At 41.1% G+C, this 22531-nt stretch overlaps 1 protein-coding gene across 2 annotated transcripts in view; it reads left to right on the top strand.

Annotated features, from left to right (window-relative positions):
• The first annotated feature begins 5803 nt into the window (after positions 1–5803).
• Positions 5804–22531, top strand: part of znf532 (zinc finger protein 532) — a 43478-nt gene continuing 26750 nt past the window's right edge. Inside the window, exons 1-2 of one of the 2 annotated variants that reach the window (XM_014138849.3) lie at positions 5804–6287; positions 6715–7041. The gene's annotated coding sequence lies outside the window, so the exon portion shown is untranslated. Of the gene's footprint in view, positions 6288–6714; positions 7042–7644; positions 9153–22531 lie in introns of those variants that run through there. The other variant, XM_082960568.1, reaches the window with a different exon arrangement.

Genomic DNA, 22531 nt, shown 5'->3' with positions numbered 1-22531 from the left:
TTTATGGTGTTGTGTGACAAAATTGCACATTTTGGAGTGGCCTTTTATTGTCCCCAGCACAAGTTGCACCTGTGTAATGATCATGCTGTTTAATCAGCTTCTTGATATGCCACACCTGTCAGGTGGATGGATTATCTTGGCAAAGGAAAAATGCTCACTAACATGGATGTAAACAAATGCACAACATTTGAGAGAAATAAGCTTTTTGTGCATATAGAACGTTCCTGGGATCTTTTATATCAGCGCATGAAACATGGGACCAACACTTTACATGTTGCATTTATATTTTAGTTTGGTGTATTTTAGATCACTATAAAGGCTCTGTCATTAGATGATCATGAGTTATCACATCAAATCATCAAATCAAAATGATATTTGTCACATGCGCTGAATACAACAGGTGTAGGTTGACCTTACAAGCCCTTAACCAACAATGCAGTTTGAAGAAAAATAACAGTTAAGAAAATATTTACTAAATAAACAATGTTTTTTTTAAATAAAAAATAAATAAAGAGCAACAATAAAATAACAATAATGAGGCTGTATATTCAGGGGGTACCGGTACCGAGTCAATGTGCGGGGAACAGGTTAGTCGAGGTAATTGAGGTCATATGTAAATATAGGTAGGGGTAAAGTGACTATGCATAGATAATAAACAGCAAGTAGCAGCAACGTAAAAAACAGGGGGGGGGGGGTCAATGTAATCGTCCGGGTGGCCATTTGATTAGCTGTTCAGCAGTTTTATGGCTTGGGGGTAGAAGCTGTTAAGAAGCCTTTTGGACCAACACAGCTTGCCTTGCGGTAGCAGAGAATAGAATAGTCTATGACTAGGGTGGCTGGAGTCTTTGGCAATTTTTCACATATTGTCAGTTCTATTTTAGTCTATGTAGCAACTGTTTCCGGAGATATTCTATGTAATGTTTTGTCTTCATTCTCTGTTGACAATGTCCTAGAATATAATAATAGAAAAGTAGAAATATGAGTCATATTGAATATTTATTAGAACATATGTCTAACAATACAGTCAGATGTTTGTGACCAGATATTGGCATGAACACTTCTGCAGCTGTCAGCCATTCAATAGTCTGAATAATGATAAGATAATGATCACATAGAAACTAAGACAGACAGAGACCGGCTCATCTACTCATGCCATAGGCATCACAGTCAACTCAGGTCACACGTAATTATTAGCTGTCATTTGAATGATCACTTGTTACGTCATCGGTATTTTATGCCGTGTCCAAAACAACAGGGAACTCGGATATCTCCGACGTCCAACATCAAGGCGTTAAAAACAACTGGTAACTCGGAAAAAAAACGAGCTCCGACTGAAAAAAATCGATTTGACAGTCATCCAACTCGGGGACTCGGGCCTCTTTCTGGAGCTCTGACTTCCCGACCTGAAGATCACTGACGTCATGATTTGACCTCGTATTTTTCCGAGTCCCAGTTGTTGTGAATGCGGCATCAATGACAACCATCGATCACGACACGTCACGACGAGTTGATTGATTTCCCACTAGCTGACCAACATATGAGATAAGTGACGTTCTAGACAGTGTTGCCAACTAATTTTCAGGGGAAGTTGCTAAAGGCAGGTCGATTTGTTGCTAAAAGTTGCTAAATAAAGTTGTGATGTCATTGCGTGATGACGTCATTACGTCATTACGTTAAACTGCGTCATTACTTAGAATACACAATAACTTTACTCAAATTGACCGGCCATCTCGGCGAAAAATATGATTTTACGTTTATTAGTTTAGATTTGTTTGTTTATTATCATATATTTTTATTTGTAAAAGTAATATAAACAACATTTTATATGATCACATATTTTTATTTTTAAACACAACACATTGAATTATTGAACAATTACACATTATTGAACAATTACATTTTATTTATTTTCTTTTTAACTAGTAAACCTCCACATTCTTAACAATTATAGTTTTAAGCAGTGGTAGTTAACATGCTACCTAACTGATCAACAATTATAGGTACAAGCTAATAACAAGGTATATATATCTGCTAAATGACTTAAATGTAAATGTAAATGTAATGTAAATGTATATATATGCTATCTTAAGACTGAGTTGGTACACCGTGCTCTCTAAAAGGTACCCAAGGGTATGGTGATGGACTGAGATGTCCATCAATGGCATCCTTCAGGACATCAATTTGTGCCATAGGGTTGACTACTCTGCTGCAAATAAGAGGTGTACCAGATTGTCCAAAAGCTTGACAGGATCTGTTTGCTCTCCCTCAAATGACTTCACTGCAACTTGTACGTCAGACAGGATTGATTTCAAGAATGAAGAATGTCAGGTAGACATAGTTGGTCTTGTCCATGTACATGGCATGGAGCACATCCACCATGTAGCAATGCTCCCTGGCCTTGGTCACCTCAAAGTGGAGTTTCAGTTCTTCCCACTGGCTAAATATACGAGTTACCGCAGGCTCAATCGATAGCCAACGTGTGGCACACACTTTGATGATCTGCAGGGGTTTCTGGCCACAGTTAATGGTGGCATACACTGCTTTGTACGCCTCGCGCCGTTTTGGGGAAATCGAAAACCAGTTGTGGGTTTCCCTGATTAAGTACTCAACACTCCATGGGATGGTTTCTTTGGATGCTACACTGACTGCCAATTGTAAAGAATGGCACACAGCGGATGAGTACCAAATTGGGCAATGCACATTCTTCCTTTAAAATCTTGTGCACCCCGTTGTGCACCCCAGTCATCACGGACACATTATCAGTGCCAATACCCTGAAGATTCTCTTTTGTAAGGTTACACTTCTCAAGAAACTCAACTACCGCCTTTACTATTGATCTGGCATCGCCCCCCTCCAATTCAACCAGCCCGAGAAATGTGGACACAACGGTTCTTTAGCACTGAAATACCGAATCACCACACCCAGGTATTTCGAGACACTGACATCAGTGGACTCATCCAAAAGGAGAGTGAACTTTTCATCCCCCACATCTGATGTTACCCTTTTGAGAAAATAAGGAGCCAGTACTCCCTCTGTGCACTTGGTGCGATGCATTTGGAAGTTTGTTGCTGCCACAGAATCTGAAAAGGCAGCTTGGCAAGCCATACCTAAATGGTGGCATGCTAGCAGCGAACAATGCTCCGCAATGGCCATTGCCATAGTAGCTTGTGCAGTTATCCACTTTAACCCACCTCCGTAATGTTGACTGCGTTGTGGGGTTGTACCGTTTTGATTTATTTATATGCTTTGCTGTAGCACAAGGTTTTTTGATGTCATACATATTTGCTAGCATATCTGATTTGCAGTACACACAGTATGCCCGTCAATCATCCCCAATTACTGGCTTCAGCCACCCTTTAAATTCAGGTACAGACTCCCACTCTTTTCTGTACTTCTGGCTGTGCAATTTTGATTGAGACATGTTGATTGATGTTGTAAGTTCTGTTCAAGATCAAACATTTGTGACCAACTATATTCATTGGGTTTGTCTCGTCGAACGCATACTACTGCTGCTGCAGTCAGCCAACAATGATTTGCAATTTGCTGAAATTGCTGCTGCCTGTGGACGAGCTGAGCGCCTGCTGCTGACGTCACTCACAATGCACTTTTGCAGCCAGGCGCGTGTGTTGTGACTGAGTGTGTGACAAAGAAAATCGTTTTTGTGTCAATTAGAGGGAAAATGCGTTTTAGCGTTTGTCACTTTTCAAAAGTTGCTAAAAGTTCCAAGTACATTTTTAAAAGTAGCTACATTTGTTGCTAGGTGCTGTTTGAAAAAAAAGTTGCTAGGGTACTCTGAAAAGTTGCTAAATCTAGCAACAAAATTACTAAATTGGCATCACTGGTTCTAGAAGGCTGTACGGACACTTTGTATCTGTCTAGCATGAACACTAGATGGCAGTGTTGAGTGAACTTAGGGATATTCATTTCAACACACTTTAGAGGTTGAATGTAGCATTTGTGTTATTGTAAGAGTCAAATATACTGTATTTTCACATTACATAGCAGCGCCCTCTAATCTCGTGGAGCAGGCTACAGGGGAGTCATATTACAGGATCCCATGTACGTTGTGAGAAGAACTACAAATTACTTGACATTTGCAAACATGACTAAAAAAGCCCCACATTTCATACGTCCTCTTTTTGATACATGTCCACAGTGGCGTTTTAATGGGAAATAAGGGTAATTTAAGGGGCAGCAAGTGTTAATTACAACCTCTGTTGACTGTCACATCGTTGACTGGTAGGATGAGTCAAATATGAAATATGAGGTGTCCTTCCATTCAACTACCTGAAATGAAATCACACTTGTTGAAATAATGACAAAATGATAGCTACCTTGCACATGAAATAATTATAATGATACGTGTGTAAAACCTTCAATGAAGCAAGACAAGTGTTATATTCAAACACAGATATTGCTTGAATAACTTTACAAAGTAACAATTTTTTTTTACATCCCATGTAGCCTATTTACCAGTAGTCCAAAAAAAAAGGGAATACATTTTGTTATGTGAATATAAATAAACTGTGCATTTCCTCAAAATGAAGACCAATATGAACAACAATAACCAAAAAGACCTGAGGAAAATATGATGAAAAGGTCACATGATGTCATAGGAAAGCCATATCGTTTTGACAAAATGATACAGTGTAGTAGCCCATCAAGGAAAGACCTCCGGTTAAAGGTGTCACATAGGAACAGAGATCATTAAAGCCTTTTGCCACAACAATTTTTTTGATTCCTTATTCCTATAATGAAAAACACCACATGTTTTTCCATTTGTAGCGCTTCTACAATGAAGTGCTTCAACATCTGCATTGTTTGGCTGTTTGGGGTTTTAGGCTGGGTTTCTGTATACCACTTTGTGCTATCTGCTGATATAAAAATGGCTTTATAAACGGGGGACCAGTACGGGAAAAAAATGTATGAAATGTATGCATTCACCACTGTAAGTCGCTCTGGATAAGAGCGTCTGCTAAATGACTAAAATGTAAAAATAATAAATACATGTGATTGATTAATTGATCTATCAAGTCCAAAAGTGCAGCACAAAAGGATGTAAAGAAAAAAAAAATCTAGACCTATTGAATTAAATTATGCATTATTATGCTGCTGCATAAACTCTGAAAACAAGCTAATGTTAAAAAATAATTGCCAAGCTGAAAATATGAACAATTGTAACGGTGATGATGGACTGATATACACTCTGAACGTCCTGAAACATGACATGAATGACTGACAGCCATCATTAACTGTCACTCAAGTCTACAGCTCTATCCAAAAATACATTTTTGCCAAAGACTCAAAACGAAATACTTTCGAGTATTTACGTTCCTACTGTAGTTACACAAAGCCAGCATTCCTAATAATTCACGACCGTTTTAATCACGGAGGCTGCGGGTAAGTATAGTATGACATTGAACTAACGAGCTACACTGATGTGATAACGAGATGATTTCTTTGCATGGATTTAGGTGATGATAAATGCAGCTCTAAGAAGAAACTAGCCAGTTAGCTAGCGCAGTTCACTTATATCAAATATATCAGATTTAAAAAAATAAAATAAAAATAATTAAAAAAAACGAGACTCGTGACGAATGCTCCTTGAAATGTATCGGTGATGACACCGTCAAACAAGACAATAAATATTTATCCGAAGATAAGCGTTATTTTTATTTTTTTACACGTTTGAACGACCGCGAAATGCATTCTGGGTGTGAGAAAACTGTGTTCTTGATTTCAACGTCATCACATCTTGTCAAAACAAAGTATATCCATAAAATAAACGTCTGATACGTACGACCTTACATACGTGACGGTCCCCATATTGATTTGTCTACATTATAATAGGTAAGATATGGCTGATCTGTTGACTTGAGATATCGTTATGATCAAGCGTCAAGGCAATATTTCTCATCACGTGACAATGGCAATCTTGGGGGTGGGCAGCACTGAGCGGCAACCTCTGCTCTGCTCAGCTCAGAAAAGAATAGACTTCACCGGAGAGCAGTGGGGGTATTTATAGGCCTTTCTTCATTATGAACATACATGTTCAACATCTGGAAGCAGCAGTCTGGAACAGGGCAGTTTATATCCCCCTCTTAGATAAAATGCAGTCTGATGCCTTTGCATTTTGATGTGTTGCTGATGGAAAGGTGCTGAACCTATTACAGAAGGGCTGCCCATGACTTCATTGTCTGAGAGTGAGCTGCTGTCATATAAAAAAAAAAAAAACATTCTGCAGAGAGACAGCTATGTGCTAATCTGTCACCATACCCACTACCCAGGTAGGTAATAATCTATTGTTCACGTGTTGGTTGATGAATTGTCTGAATCTGGGGTTTGGGTTGATGATTTTATAGGTACAGGCCCGGGCCTTGTGAGGATCTGTTATATAACATAAACAATAATGTGCTGTCTTTTGAAAGTAGTTAGCCTATAGTCTGCTATTTATCTTTGTAATTACTTAGAAAGAACATGGATTTAAATAATTGCATTATGCAATTGAGTAAGTAGCCTATCAGTATCAATTGATGACAATATCTCTATATCTCTGCACAGACCAGACTAGGCCCTGTTTTCTTCAAGTCAATATTTAGCCTATATTTGTCATTGGTCAAGAGAGACTTAGGAGATTTCTTGGTATCCTTTTTTTGTGCCCTCTTCTCATATTTCTATATTTTCCTTTCCCCCTCTCCTCTCCTCTCCTTCCAGCACCAGCTGCTGCTCCCTGCCGTAGCCGAGAGAGCCTGGAGAGTCCCCTCACCCCCTTACCCTGCACATACATGCATAGACAAAAGGCCTGATTCGCCTGTCGAACACTGCCCCCTTTTTCCATGCAGCGCTCGGCTTCGTCTGGAGGGAGCCGCCTGGACTGGCTGACCTACTGCAGCCACAGAGCAGAGGCACAGCACTGTTTATAGGGGGCTGCCTGGCAGGATGGGGGCTGCTAGTCTGGATTGACTCTGTGTGTATGAAGCAGGCCTCAACAGGAAGATTTCTCCTCTCTTAGTGGAAAATCAGAGTCAGGGGATCACGAGGGTATGGCACAATCTCCTTTTCCTCCCCTAGTATTTGTGTGTGTGTGTGTGTGTATATATATATATCTATATCTAGATATATATATATCTATATATTTATATCTATCTATATCTATATCAGATATATATTGTGTGTGTCTGCATGTATTGTGACAGGGATAGGGTGTGTGTGTGTATATATATATATATCTATATCTAGATATAGATCTATATATTTATATCTATCTATATCTATATCAGATATATATTGTGTGTGTCTGCATGTATTGTGACAGGGATAGGGTGTGTGTGTGTATATATATATATCTATATTTATATCTATCTATATCTATATCAGATATATATTGTGTGTGTCTGCATGTATTGTGACAGGGATAGGGTGTGTGTGTGTATATATATCTATCTATATCTATATCAGATATATATTGTGTGTGTCTGCATGTATTGTGACAGGGATAGGGTGTGTGTGTGTATATATATCTATCTATATCTATATCAGATATATATTGTGTGTGTCTGCATGTATTGTGACAGGGATAGGGTGTGTGTGTGTATATATATCTATCTATATCTATATCAGATATATATTGTGTGTGTCTGCATGTATTGTGACAGGGATAGGGTGTGTGTGTGTATATATATATATCTATATCTATATCAGATATATATTGTGTGTGTCTGCATGTATTGTGACAGGGATAGGGTGTGTGCCATCATGATGGCCCTTTGTTTTCCTTGTCATTTATCACAGACAGACGGATGGGATGCTCAATTGCCTGAGGCTGCAGGGATTATCATGACAAAGATCAGCCTCTCTAGGACAGAGATTAGGGAACCATGGGCATGGAATAGAGAGGATAGAGGGGGGAGAGACCCTCACCAGCTCAGCAGAGGGCTGTACTAAAACACTGGGGCTCATGCAGACAAGCAGGCCACGTATAGACCAAGGTTTTACCACTACTACTACTACTCTGTCATGGCTGCTTCATCCTCCTCCCTCTCCATTTTCACCCAGCGTTGTGGCACGTCCTCATCCCAGACCAGGAATCGTAACTGTTATGACTCGCATAATAAGCTATCCGGATTCAGGCTGTATTATTGTCTGCTTTTGAGATGTGTCCTTTTTCCTGCCTTCTCGTTTTGTATCTGTAACAGAGTTAGATTTCTAACTGCGTGTGTATTTTGTCCCGTTGCACAACCCAGAGGAGGATGTTACGGTTTGTACTCTCGAGGCCGAGCTGTTTTTTGTTGCTGGGGTAATGACCTGGATTCCAGATTTGTTTTGGACAAGGATCTCTTCAAACCTTTTCTGTTTTGAGCCCAAAGAACTATTACCTTTTTAATCGTCTGTTATCTCTTAACCACATTCAGATGCTGTATTTCAGGTCAAAATGGTGCAGTATCAGTGCTCTGTGATCAGCCTGAGAAGTGGGCGCTAGCTGTGTCTCTGCCTGCCTGTCTGTGTGTGTGTAGCTGTACTGCAGCAGAGCAGGCTTTATGTGTGGTGACCGGAACCGGCTGAAACAGGTTTGAGCCAGCAGACAGAGGGCTGAGGAACAATGCCGGCTCTGTGCTACAGGGGGAGAGATAGCTTCCCTGGCTGCTTAATAATGGCAGCCAAACTAGGAGGCTGTAGCCTAGCAGAGGAGGCTGCAGAAAGGCACTATCGATCCCCAACAGTATGGTGGTGGTACAGTACACTGGGTTTAGTGTCCGGCCTGTGGGGTTTAGGCTGTGGGATACAGGGTGTAGGCTGTGGGCTAAGCAGGGCTGGCCACCTCACTGAAGGCAGAGGCAGAGAGAGCAGTGCTCAGGCAGGGGAGAGGGGATGAGACTGCAACTCTGGAGGCCTGTCTCACAGCACAGGGTCATTGTCAGTCAGCTGGTGATGGTGCAGGACAGGAGGAAATGGATGACTGATCGGGATCACACCACCTCCATCTCTCTGCCTCTTTTTGGGCCCTGCCTGCTTTGGGAAATGGATTTTTTTTTCTGCAGGAAAAGGGGGGTGGTTGTTGTGCCTGACTGACTGTGTGGTAGCAGGAAGGAAGGAAGGTGGTTTTGTGACTACAGTAGTGGCTGGCTGGGGACAGGCTGGCTACAGATCACAGGGTGAGGACTGTTTCATGTTTCTTTCTACTGCTGTGTTTCCTAATGTCAGTTACTCTGTAGGTAGATGTACTGTATGTGCACTTGAAAAGGGTGGTGGTGAGAACAGCATATACATGAAACTGGGGTTAATATAACTGGGCGTCAATATGTATACAGTACAGTATTCTTCATCTCTCTGCATTAAATATTATTTTTTTCTATGTCAGACAGCTTTGCTTTTATTGGCCGTATTCTGCACTAGGCCCTGCGATTCTCTTTCCTCTGCTGCAGTTTTTCCTCTCCTCGGCAGCAGCCATTTTTCCTTTTTTTTTCTGATGCAGCTTTTCCTCACCTCAGCTCGGCAGCAGCCATTCCCTTTCCCTCTTGCCCCTTTTCTCCAATCTCCAAATCTATTTGTGTCTCTCTCGTTCTCTCTCGTTCTCTACTTTTCTTGTTCTGTTCACTACTGCCTGGTTATCTCATTGTCTGCAGCGGAGGAGAGGAGGCCATTTCACTTGTGGTTTAGCAGGGAGGGAGACTGGGGAGTGCAGATGTTAATAGGTGAAATGGATGTGGCCGGGGCTGCAGTGCAGTGTGCAGACTGATCTGTCATCCATTTTAACGAGGAGGCAGCAAGCATTCAGGCAGCCCTCCTTGGCTACATGCTACGTGCAGACTGAAGAGGCAGCGCAAAGACGCACCATATGATATCTGTAGCCCTTTGTCTTCATCCATCACATCTCCTATGAGGATTCCTCTTGTGAAAATTCATTTCAGTACAACAACACAAAAAGTACTACTTGTTTCAGAAGCATTTTACATACATACAGTACATCCACCTCCGAACTGTCCTTGGCTATTGGGTTGTTTGAAGTAAACTTATTTATAATACTTCAGATACAGGCTAATGTACATGAAGCAATTTGGCTAGTTATTTGCTATTTAGAGGACAGGCCGTATCTGTCTCCATCCCATTCATAAAGTAGGTCAAAATGATAAGCTAGCTCATCTAGCGCTGAGTAGGCATGCTACTGTATACTTCTCGCATGTTTCCTTCAATAACAAACCAGCATAATCACTGGAGATATGTTATTCATTCTCTGTAAACACCTAGTGACCTTGGTCTGAAGTCATCTGACATACAAGAAGAGAAAAATGCCAATGATTCATTTGAATGAAGATCACCAAAAGTGTAGTCTGGTTTTTCGAACTGATGAGTATTCACAGAGTTTGATTTGGATGCTGGTTTTATGAGGGTCCACTGCATTTTGTTACATTCAAATGGGCATTAGCTACTGCGATTTAGTCTAATTCCATGGATGAAGTGATTGCAGTAGGAAATTAGTGGCCAGATTTGAATGTCCTGGGTCTTGAGTGGGCCTAGTTGACTACCTACCTCTGCTTTCCTTTGTTCCTCTCTAAGAGGGCTTGATTAAAGGCAGTGGTTTTCATACCTCTCCTCAGAGACTCCCACACATTTCACAATTTTGATCTAGCCTTGAACTAGCTCACCTGATTCACCTATTCAAGGGCTTGATAATTAGTTGACGAGTTAAATAAGGTGTGCCAGCTGTGGAATAGTTCAAATGCATGGAACGGCTAGGGATCCCAGAGGAGGGGTTTTGAAAAACCCTGGATTGGGCAACTGAGAGTTGGGAGGGGAATTGGAGCAGAAAGAGTTTCTACTTACACATTAGTCTGAGATTTTCTACAACAAAAAAGTAGTGAATTTGTATCAATGACTGTATACATGAATGGACAAGCCATCGATCACATGACACAATGCATTCCTATGTGAAGACTCAATAGCGCATTGAAGCCAAATGAAGTCGGTTTAACATGGTGTCTCATTGGCTGCGTTTAGACAGGCAGCCCAATTCTGATTTTATGAGGATCCCCAATTACTCTTCCTGGGGTCCAAACATGAAACAAAACAAAATGCATAAAATACATTGTATGCATAACACTACGTAATGCAATACATAACACTACATAATACAATACATAACACTACATAATGCAGTACATAACACTACATAATGCAATACATAACACTAATGCAATGCGTAATATAATACAAAATATATAAAAATGTTAGTCTCTTCACAGTGAAGGTGCTATTTTATCTGGGGTTTTTTTAATCTATTTTTATTGCTAACTTGAGTTACCCGGGGTGACAGAGAGTTCCATGTACAGTACCTTCAAAAAGTATTCACACCTGTTGACTTTTTCCACATTTTGCTGTGTTAACATTTGATTAAATATAGATTTTTTTTTTTGTCACTGGCCTCAAAATGTCAAAGTGCAATTATGTTTTTAAATTTTTTTACAAATTAATACAACATTTTAAAGCTGAAATGTGTTGAGTCAATAAGTATGTTATGGCAAGCCTAAATTAGTTCAGGTGTAAACATTTTCTTAAAAAAGTCACATAATAAGTTGCATTGACAATAATAGCATTTTAACATGATTTTTGAATGACTACCTCATCTCTGTACCTAGGGTTGCACATTTTGGGGAATATTCAGAGGTGGAAACTTTCCGTGGGAATTAACGGGAATATATGGGAATTAACGGAAATATATGCACATTTTTCGGCCCTTGTATTGGTCAGCCTGTTGCGTGCTTTGTTGTGTGTGTTCCAAAACAAGGACCAGTTGCACTCTGAGGCAGCTGATGTTGGTGGGATTTGGAGGATGACGGAGGCAACAGGGGAAAGAGCCTCAGATCCACAAAGTCCCTTCCACCAGGTGGCTGATGAGATATGTTGGCACAACTGCCATATTGCATCTCCATCCCAAAGCCCTTGCTTGGAAGTGTACTTCGCCAGACTGCCAAGAACCTTGCCCTCATCCAGGCCAAGGTGGCGAGACACGGTAGTGATGACACCATAGGCCTTGTTGATCTTTGCACCATACACAATGCTCTTGCCAGCATATTTGGGGTCCAACATGTACGCTGTGGCATGTATGGGCTTCAGGCATAAGTCTTCACGCTTTTTGATGTATTTCAGAACATTCAGAAATCTCTTCCAATACACATTGCCTGTGAGCATCAGAGGTGAACCAGTTGCATACACAGCTCGAGCAAGACATTCATCAGCATTTCTCTGACTACGTTCCTCCATTGAGAAAAACATCTTGAGCTGTTGCTATCGATAAGGTGTCTGATTCATAATTTTCACCTCGAAAAGAAGTAGAGGGACTTTTGTCAGAGGTTGCTTGTTGTGAGCGCTGAGGGAACTTTATGCACATGATTTGGCACAGTATTTGCAAATGTACACAACTTTTCCTTCTACATTAGCTGCAGTGAAATGTCTCCACACATCAGATAATGCCTGTGGCATTTTCCTGTAAAGATTAGAAGAAAATGAGTAAAAAACCCAAATACAATTCCATGTACAGATAAATAATTAAGCAGTTAGATTAAACAACTCCTTTGTAAGATACATGTTTTAAAATGAAACATGTATGGAAACAGGTGAATTAACACTCCTCAGTTAGAAGGCTCAAGCAAGCTAAAACCCACATGGTAGCAAATACTAACAAGCAGAAATTGTTAACAAGTTAGAAATGATTTAAACACACTTTGCTGTAGGCTACTGTTTACTAGTTAGCAAAAAATCATGTATGTCATATAAAATATATTCACCCCACCCAGTATTGTAATAAAAACGTACCAGAAAGCATGTAGTCCTTGGCTCAGACAGTATAGTAGTGTGGGCTCAATAGCATCTCCTTAGTGTGCAAGATCTTGAGAATCAGCTGTACATGTGATGGAAGAATGCACTGTGCATGCAGAGGGTTACAATTCCATTGAATTGAGGATAGTTTAACCAAAATATGCCACAAGACCTAGAATTGCCTTATGTGTATCCCACAAAAAAGGTTCACTGTTATAAGGTAACTTTTTTTTGATGAATTTAAGGTAAATTCCCCAAATTCCAGGGCTTAACTTGCCATGGAAATCTACTGGAATGTTTCTGCCTTTTTTCAACCCTATTTGTACCCCATATATACAAGTATCTGTAAGGTCCCTTAGTCGAGCAGTGCATTTTAAACACAGATTCAACCACAAAGACCAGGGAGGTTTTCCAATGCCTCGCAAAGAAGGGCACATATTGGTAGATGAGTAAAAAAAACAGACATTGAATTTCCCTTTTAGCATTGTGAAGTTATTAATTACACTTTGAATGGTGTATCAAAACCAGTCACTACAAAGATACAGGCGGCCTTCCTAACTCAGTTGCCCGGAGAGAAAGGAAACCACTCAGGGATTTCACAATGAGGCCAATGGTGACTAATGGATGTGATGGAGAAAACTGAGGATAGATCAACAATATTGTAGTTACTCCACAATACTGACCTAATTGACCGAGGGAAAAGAAGGAAGCCTGTACAGACTAAAAATATTCCAAAACATGCATCCTGTTTGCAACAAGGCACTAAAGTAATACTGAAAAGCAATTCACTTTTTGTCCTAAATACAAAGTGTTATGTTTGGTGGCAATACAACATAACACATTACTGAGTACCACTCTCCATATTTTCAAGCATAGTGGTGGCTGTATCATGTTAGGTGTATGTGTGTAATCATTAAAGACTGGGGAGTTTTTCAGGATGAAAAATAAATGGAATGGAGCTAAGCACATGCAAAATCCTAGAGGAAAACCATCTTTTCATTATTTTATATATATATATATATTTTTTTACAAATTTTAGAATTCTTCTTCCACGTTGACATCCATCTTTTGTGTAAATCGTTGACCAAAAAACATGACAATTTAATCCATTTTAATCCCACAGTGTAACACAACAAAATGTGGAAAAAGTCAAGGGGTGTGAATACTTTCTGAAGGCACTATACTCATGGCTCTATTTAATACTGTGCATATCCCAGTCTCTGTTCTGTACCTGGGGACTGTGAAGACACCTCTGGCTGCATGTCTTGTGGGATACCTATGAGTGTCCGAACTGTGAGGCTACTGCTTGTACAGACAGTTTGGTACCATTAACACCTCACACAAAGTCCAATAGTAATTCAGTTAATATTTTTATTTATTTTGTATTTATTTCACCTTTTATTTAACCAGGTAGGCTAGTTGAGAACAAGTTCTCATTTACAACTGCGACCTGGCCAAGATAAAGCAAAGCAGTGCGACACAAACAACAACAGAGAGTTACACATGGAATAAACAAACAAACAGTCAATAACACAGTAGAAAAAGTATATATACCGTGTGTGCAAATGAGGTAGGATAAGGGAGGTAAGGCAATAAATAGGCCATAGTGGCGAAATAATTACAATATAGCAATTAAACACTGGAGTGATAGATGTGCAGAAGATGAGTGTGCAAGTAGAGATACTGGGGTGCAAAGGAGCAAAATAAATAACAGTATGGGGGATGAGGTAGTTGGATGGGCTATTTACAGATGGGCTATGTACAGGTGCAGTGATCTGTGAGCTGCTCTGACAGCTGGTGCTTAAAGTTAGTGAGGGAGATATGAGTCTCCAGCTTCAGTGATTTTTGCAGTTCATTCCAGTCATTGGCAGCAGAGAACTGGAAGGAAATGCGGCCAAAGGAGGAATTGGCTTTCGGGGTGACCAGTGAGATATACCTGCTGGAGCACGTGCTACGGGTGGGTGCTGCTATGGTGACCAGTGAGCTGAGATAAGGCGGGGCTTTACCTAGCAAAGACTTATAGATTACCTGGAGCCAGTGGTTTTGGCGACGAATATGAAGCGAGGGCCAGCCAACGAGAGCATACAGGTCGCAGTGGTGGGTAGTATATGGGGCTTTGGTGACAAAACGGATGGCACTGTGATAGACTGCATCCAATTTGCTGAGTAGAGTGTTGGAGGCTATTGTGTAAATGACATCGCCGAAGTCAAGGATCGGTAGGATAGTCAGCTTTACGAGGGTATGTTTGGCAGCATGAGTGAAGGATGCTGTGTTGCGAAATAGGAAGCCGATTCTAGATTTAATTTTGGATTGGAGATGCTTAATGTGAGTCTGGAAGGAGAGTTTACAGTCTAACCAGACATCTAGGTATTTGTAGTTGTCCACATATTCTAAGTCAGAACCGTCCAGAGTAGTGATGCTGGACGAGCTCTTTCAGAACATCAGCTATCTGGATTTGGGTGAAGGAGAAATGGGGGAGGCTTGGGCAAGTTGCTATGGGGGGTGCAGGGCTGTTGACCGGGGTAGGGGTAGCCAGGTGGAAAGCATGGCCAGCCGTAGAAAAATGCTTATTGAAATTCTCAATTATCATGGATTTATCGGTGGTGACAGTGTTTCCTAGCCTCAGTGCAGTGGGCAGCTGGGAGGAGGTGCTCTTATTTTCCATGGACTTTACAGTGTCCCAGAACTTGTTGGAGTTTGTGCTACAGGATGCAAATTTCTAGCCTTTGCTTTCCTAACTGCCTGTGTATATTGGTTCCTAACTTCCCTGAAAAGTTGCATATCGCGGGGGCTATTCGATGCTAATGCAGTACGCCACAGGATGTTTTTGTGCTGGTCAGGGGCAGTCAGGTCTGGAGTGAACCAAGGGCTATAGCTCTTCCTGGTTCTAATTTTTTTGAATGGGGCATGTTTATTTAAGGTGATGGTGAGGAAAGCACTTTTAAAGAATAACCAGGCATCCTCGACTGACGGAATGAGGTCATTATCCTTCCAGGATACCCGGGCCAGGGCGATTAGAAAGGCCTGCTTGCTGAAGTGTTTTAGGGAGCGTTTGACAGTGATGAGGGATGGTCGTTTGACCGCAGACCCATTACAGATGCAGGCAATGAGGCAATGATCGCTGAGATCCTGGTTGAAGACAGCAGAGGTGTATTTGGAGGGCAGGTTGGTTAGGATGATATCTATGAGGGTGCCCGTGTTTACAGATTTGGGGTTGTACCTGGTAGGTTCATTGATAATTTGTGTGAGATTGAGGGCATCAAGCTTAGATTGTAGGATGGCCGGGGTGTTAAGCATGCCCAGTTTAGGTCACCTAACAGCACGAGCTCTGAAGATAGATGGGGGGCAATCAAGTCACATATACACCATATGTGAATTGATTGCCCCCCATGTAGGGCACAGCTGGGGGCAGAAGGTGGTCTATAGCAAGCTGCAACGGTGAGAGACTTGTTTCTGGAAAGGTGGATTTTTAAAAGTAAAAACTCAAATTGTTTGGGCACAGACCTGGATAGTAAGACAGAACTCTGCAAGCTATCTCTGCAGTATATATATCTACTCAACTTTGAGCCAGGAAAGATTGACATGCATACCACTGACATTCACCCTCCGTGTACATCTAAGTGCAATATGTACCGCTCTGTTCTGGACCAACTGCAATTTACCTATGTCCTCCTTTGCCGCACCTGACCACACAGCTGGGCAGTAGTCTAGGTGTGACAAAACTAGGGCCTGTAGAACCTGCCTGGTTGATTTAGATGTCAAGAAAGCAGAGCAACGCCTTATCATGGACAGACCTCCTCCCATTTTAGCAACCATTGAGTCTATATGTTTTGACCATGACAGCTTGCTATCTAGGGTTACACCCAGCAGTTTAATCTCCTCAACTTGCTCAATAGCCACATTATTCTGTATAGATCCAGATGTTATGTTTTAGGGTTGAGCGAGGGATTTGTCACAAAAACAATGCTTGTAGTTATTTTTTTTAATTTAGCACCAGCCTATTGCTAGTTATCCATTCTAAAACTGACTGGAGCTCTATGTTGAGTGTCAGTTATTTATTTTACTGTCATAGTTGACGTCTATACTGTTGAGACGTCAGCGTGCATGGACACACAGGCTTTATTCAAGGTCAGTGGGCCCAAGCCAGCTGTCCTGCGGTACACCACACTCAACCAAATTTGTTTGTGGTTGTAGCAGAGGCTCCCATTAAGGAGTGTTCTATTATATAGGTAACACTGTGTTCTATTATATAGGTAACACTGTGTTCTATTATATAGGTAACTCTGTGTTCTATTATATAGATAATTCTGTGTTCTATTATATAGGTAACTCTGTGTTCTATTATATAGGTAACTCTATGTTCTATTATATAGATAATTATGTGTTCTATTATATAGGTAACTCTGTGTTCTATTATATAGGTAACTCTGTGTTCTATTATATTGGTAACGCTGTGTTCTATTATATAGATCATTCTGTGTTCTATTATATAGGTAACTCTGTGTTCTATTATATAGGTAACTCTGTGTTCTATTATATAGGTAACTCTGTGTTCTATTATATAGGTAACTCTCAATACATGAAAAAGCAGAGGATGTGAATCCTTAACACCTAAGTTTTTTCACCAATAGGTTATGATCAATGATATCAAAGGCTGACTGAAGTCTAACAAAACAGCTCCCACAATCTTCTTATTATCCATTTCTTTTAGCCAATCATCAGTCATTTGAGTCAGTGCTGAGCATGTTGAGTGCCCTTCCCTATAAGCATGCTGAAAGTCTGTTGTTAATGAGTTTTCTTTAAAATAAAATTCTATTTTTGTCAAACACACCGGTAACGGGCTGATTGGTTGGCTGTTTGAACCATTAAAGGGTGCTTTGCTATTCTTCGGCAGCGGTCAGCAGAACGACCTTTGCCTCCCTCCAGGCCTGAGGACACACAGCCTCTTCTAGGATTAAATTGAAGATGTGGCATACAGGAATCGCAAAAGAGAAGGGAAAGGGGATACCTAGTCAGTTGCACAACTGAATGCCTTCAACCCGAAATGTGTCTTCCGCATTAACCACCAACAACTGCTCCCCGGGTTGGGTTAAACTGCCTTGCTCAAGGGCAGAACAGCAGATTTTTCCACCTTGCCAGCTCTGGGATTCAAACCAGCGACCTTTCGGTTACTGGCCCAGCATTCTTAACCGCTAGGCTACCTGCCACCCACAATTTGTGAAACAAAGATCTGAATTGTGCTGCCTGCCTAAATGCAGCCATAGAAACATTAACATGTGTAGTTTGAGCTAGTCCAGGAAGTGGCGTTGCAGGCTAGCTCAGTGCTGCCCCCTCTCATTGAGTAACTCAAATTGAAGGCCGGCAGGGGTACTACAGGCTGCCATTAAATTATCCTTATAACCACAGATTATCCATTATATTGACAAGAAAATCAAGTGGCCACTCTAACAAGAAAATGAATGTCTTGAAAATAGGAAGGCAGTCGGGAGGAAGCGAGATCAGGTGGGACCATTCTAGCCAATGAGAGGGAAGATACGCGTGTGACCACCAAGCCCAACGGTTTCCACTAGTTACCACAGCCACAATATATCGTAAAAATTCATGAACCCCAAAATTTGAATTTTGGTCTTAATTAAAGGTTAGGGTTAGGCATATGATTAGGTTTAAAATCAAATTTGAAGAAGATAAATTGTAGAAATAGGCAGGGTTTATGACTTTGTGTTTGTGGTAACTAGTGACGACCAGGCACAACTTCAATATGAAGTTTTTTTTTCTCAAAGTTGCCAGGATGTCACATGTCCTACTTATATCAGTTCACTAGAAACAACCTAATCATTAAAAAAAACGTATATTCAATCAAATAAGCCACATGTAGCAAATTAGTCATTACATTTTTTTCGTTAACCAAATTCTACACTCTCTCTCATTGACCTCCATACAAAAACTTGCTTGGTGAGCAAATAAAATAAAATAAATCCCACCTGCTGGTGAAGACCAGATTTTGGGCCCAGTTATACCTCTCGCTTCACCTCTTCCTCTTTTTTATAAGTTCTGTGTGCGATTTTAAAATAATCGGTTCAAAGGACACGCAAAAAAATTGCCTGCAGTACTGTGGTGGGCCTTGAACCGCTGTGGCTTCAATGAGAGGGAGCAGTCATTCTCCCCAGATTTGTATGTCAAGAATGTGCCATGTCTGAATAATACGTATGCTGAATGCTTGTCGTGATTCTGTTTTAAAATGTGTACAATAGCACTCCATGTGGCCTCGAAAGGCATTACCACCATACTTAGGATGCCAACCAAATTAACTAGGGAATTTGTTGCATGTCTGAATGCTGGTTGTGACTAGATGGAGTATATTTTTTAATTTAACAAGTTCAAGTCAGTTAAGACCAAATTCTTATTTACAATGACTGCCTACACCGGCCAAACCCAGACGACGCTGGGCCAATTGTGCACCGCCCTATGGGACTCCCAATCACAGCCGGTTACATTAACATTTTAGTCATTTAGCAGACGCTCTTATCCAGAGCGACTTACAGTAGTGAATGCATACATTTCATACATTTTTTTTTTTTTTTTTTCCATACTGGTCCCCCATGGGAATCAAAGCCACAACCCTGGCATTGCAAACACCATGCTCTACCAACTGAGCCACACGGGACCGGTTGTGACATAGCCTGGATTTGAACCAGGGTGTCTGCAGTGATGCCTCTAGCACTGAGATGCAGTGCCTTAGACTGCTGCACCACTCGGGAGCCCGAAGTGAATTTTCGAAGCAGGTTAGGAGAACATTTCAGCTAACCCTAACCCCTTTCCTAACCTTAACCTATTTCTCCTAACCTGCTACATTTAGTTCTCCTAACCTGCTACATTAGTTACACTAACCTTCTACATTAGTTATACTAACCTGCTACATTAGTTATTCTAACCTGCTACATTTAGTTATCCTAACCTGCTACATTAGTTACACTAACCTGCTACATTAGTTATTCTAACCTGCTACATTATTACATTAGTTATCCTAACCTGCTACATTTAGTTATCCTAACATGCTACATTAGTTATCCTAACCTGCTACATTAGTTATCCTAACCTGCTACATTAGTTATCCTAACCTGCTACATTAGTTATTCTAACCTGCTACATTTAGTTATCCTAACATGCTACATTAGTTATCCTAACCTGCTACATTAGTTATCCTAACCTGCTACATTTAGTTATTCTAACCTGCTACATTAGTTATTCTAACCTGCTACATTCATTATCCTAACCTGCTACATTTAGTTATCCTAACATGCTACATTAGTTATTCTAACATGCTACATTTAGTTATCCTAACATGCTACATTAGTTATCCTAACCTGCTAGCGTAGCATCCCTTATTATCGGCGTATTCAACAGCGTTTAAGAAATATATTACCTTCAACAGTGTTATCTCGTGATCGAGCTATCAATATTTTGTGATTATTGGTGTCGTAAAAATGTTAGCTAACGGGTTAGTAATTAGCATGTTTGACATTTCAGTGGAAATACTACTACTACTGTATCAGCTTTTTGATTAGCGGTTTAGCAAAGAAATACCTCCCGTATTATAGGCATACAGTCTCCAGTTATTGGACACCTTACTATTTTGCTCAATTACAAGATATATCCGTTTAATTTGGTTCAAAAAAGAGACACCAACCTCGTGTCCGAAGTGTTTACTAGATAGTTGGCTAGCCTTTCAGTAAAAAAAAAATGACTTGCCTGTCAACTTTTCATTGCGTAGCCTGGTGCGCCTTCCTGTAGACCTTTAAAAATGGTTCTTCACCAACGTCTTCTTCAGTGTTGTAACCAAATAATGTCTCGTTTATTTTACAGATTAATCTTATGTTTTGAGAAAGTAGATAACAGTTTAATACTAACATATTTCTACTTTGCACATTCATCTACTGCAAATCTACCATTCCAGTGTTTTACTTGCTATATTGTATTTACTTCGCCACCATGGCCTATTTATTGCCTTTACCTCCCTTATCTCACCTCATTTGCTCACATTGTATATAGACTTATTTTTCTACTGTATTATTGACTGTATGTTTGTTTATTCCATGTGTAACTCTGTGTTGTTGTATGTGTCGAACTGCTTTGCTTTATCTTGGCCAGGTCGCAGTTATAAATGAGAACTTGTTCTCAACTTGCCTACCTGGTTAAATAAAGGTGAAAAAAAATAAATAAAATAAAAAATAAATAAGTATGAATAATTTAGGTAAAAAGTTGGATATTAAATGATGTGTGGTCTGTCGCGCAGTCTAATTTGACAATATACAGCATGTCCCACAAAATGTGTGTGTGTTGTGTGTGTGTGTGTATATATATATAAATGTGTGTGTATGTGTGTATATATATATATATGTGTATGTGTGTGTGTATGTATAGGGAATAAAGGGAACACTAAAATAACACATCCTAGATCTGAATGAATGAAATAATCTTATTAAATACTTTACATAGTTTTTCTTTTTCTTTACATAGTTGAATGTGCTGACAACAAAATCACACAAAAATAATCAATGGAAATCCAATTTATCAACCCATGGAGGTCTGGATTTGGAGTCACACTCAAAATTAAAGTGGAAAACCACACTACAGGCTGATCCAACTTTGATGTAATGTCCTTAAAATAAGTCAAAATGAGGCTCAGTAGTGTGTGTGGCCTCCACGTGCCTGTATGTCCTCCCTACAACGCCTGGGCATGCTCCTGATGAGGTGGCGGATGGTCTCCTGAGGGATCTCCTCCCAGACCTGGACTAAAGCATCCGCCAACTCCTGGACAGCCTGTGGTGCAACGTGGCGTTGGTGGATGGAGCGAGACATGATGTCCCAGATGTGCTCAATTGGATTCAGGTCTGGGGAACGGGCGGGCCAGTCCATAGCATCAATGCCTTCCTCTTGCAGGAACTGCTGACAAACTCCAGCCACATGAGATCTAGCATTGTCTTGCATTAGGAGGAACCCAGGGCCAACCGCACCAGCATATGGTCTCACAAGGGGTCTGAGGATCTCATCTCGGTACCTAATGGCAGTCAGGCTACCTCTGGCGAGCACATGGAGGGCTGTGCGGCCCCCCCAAAGAAATGCCACCCCACACCATGACTGACCCACCGCCAAACCGGTCATGCTGGAGGATGTTGCAGGCAGCAGAATGTCCTCCACGGCGTCTCCAGACTCTGTCATGTCTGTCACATGTGCTCAATGTGAACCTGCTTCATCTGTGAAGAGCACAATGCGCCAGTGGCGAATTTGCCAATCTTGGTGTTCTCTGGCAAATGCCAAACGTCCTGCACGGTGTTGGGCTGTAAGCACAACCCCCACCTGTGGACGTCGGGCCCTCATACCACCCTCATGGAGTCTGTTTCTGACCGTTTGAGCAGACACATGCACATTTGTGGCCTGCTGGAGGTCATTTTGCAGGGCTCTGGCAGTGCTTCTCCTGCTCCTCCTTGCACAAAGGCGGAGGTAGCGGTCCTGCTGCTGGGTTGTTGCCCTCCTACGGCCTCCTCCACGTCTCCTGATGTACTGGCCTGTCTCCTGGTAGCGCCTCCATGCTCTGGACACTACGCTGACAGACACAGCAAACCTTCTTGCCACAGCTCGCATTGATGTGCCATCCTGGATGAGCTGCACTACCTGAGCCACTTGTGTGGGTTGTAGACTCCGTCTCATGCTACCACTA

Source organism: Salmo salar, chromosome 13 (genome assembly GCF_965601325.2).
Source record: "Salmo salar chromosome 13, fSalSal1, whole genome shotgun sequence".
NCBI classification, from domain to species: domain Eukaryota; kingdom Metazoa; phylum Chordata; class Actinopteri; order Salmoniformes; family Salmonidae; genus Salmo; species Salmo salar.
This window is presented reverse-complemented; position numbering and strand designations above follow the sequence as displayed.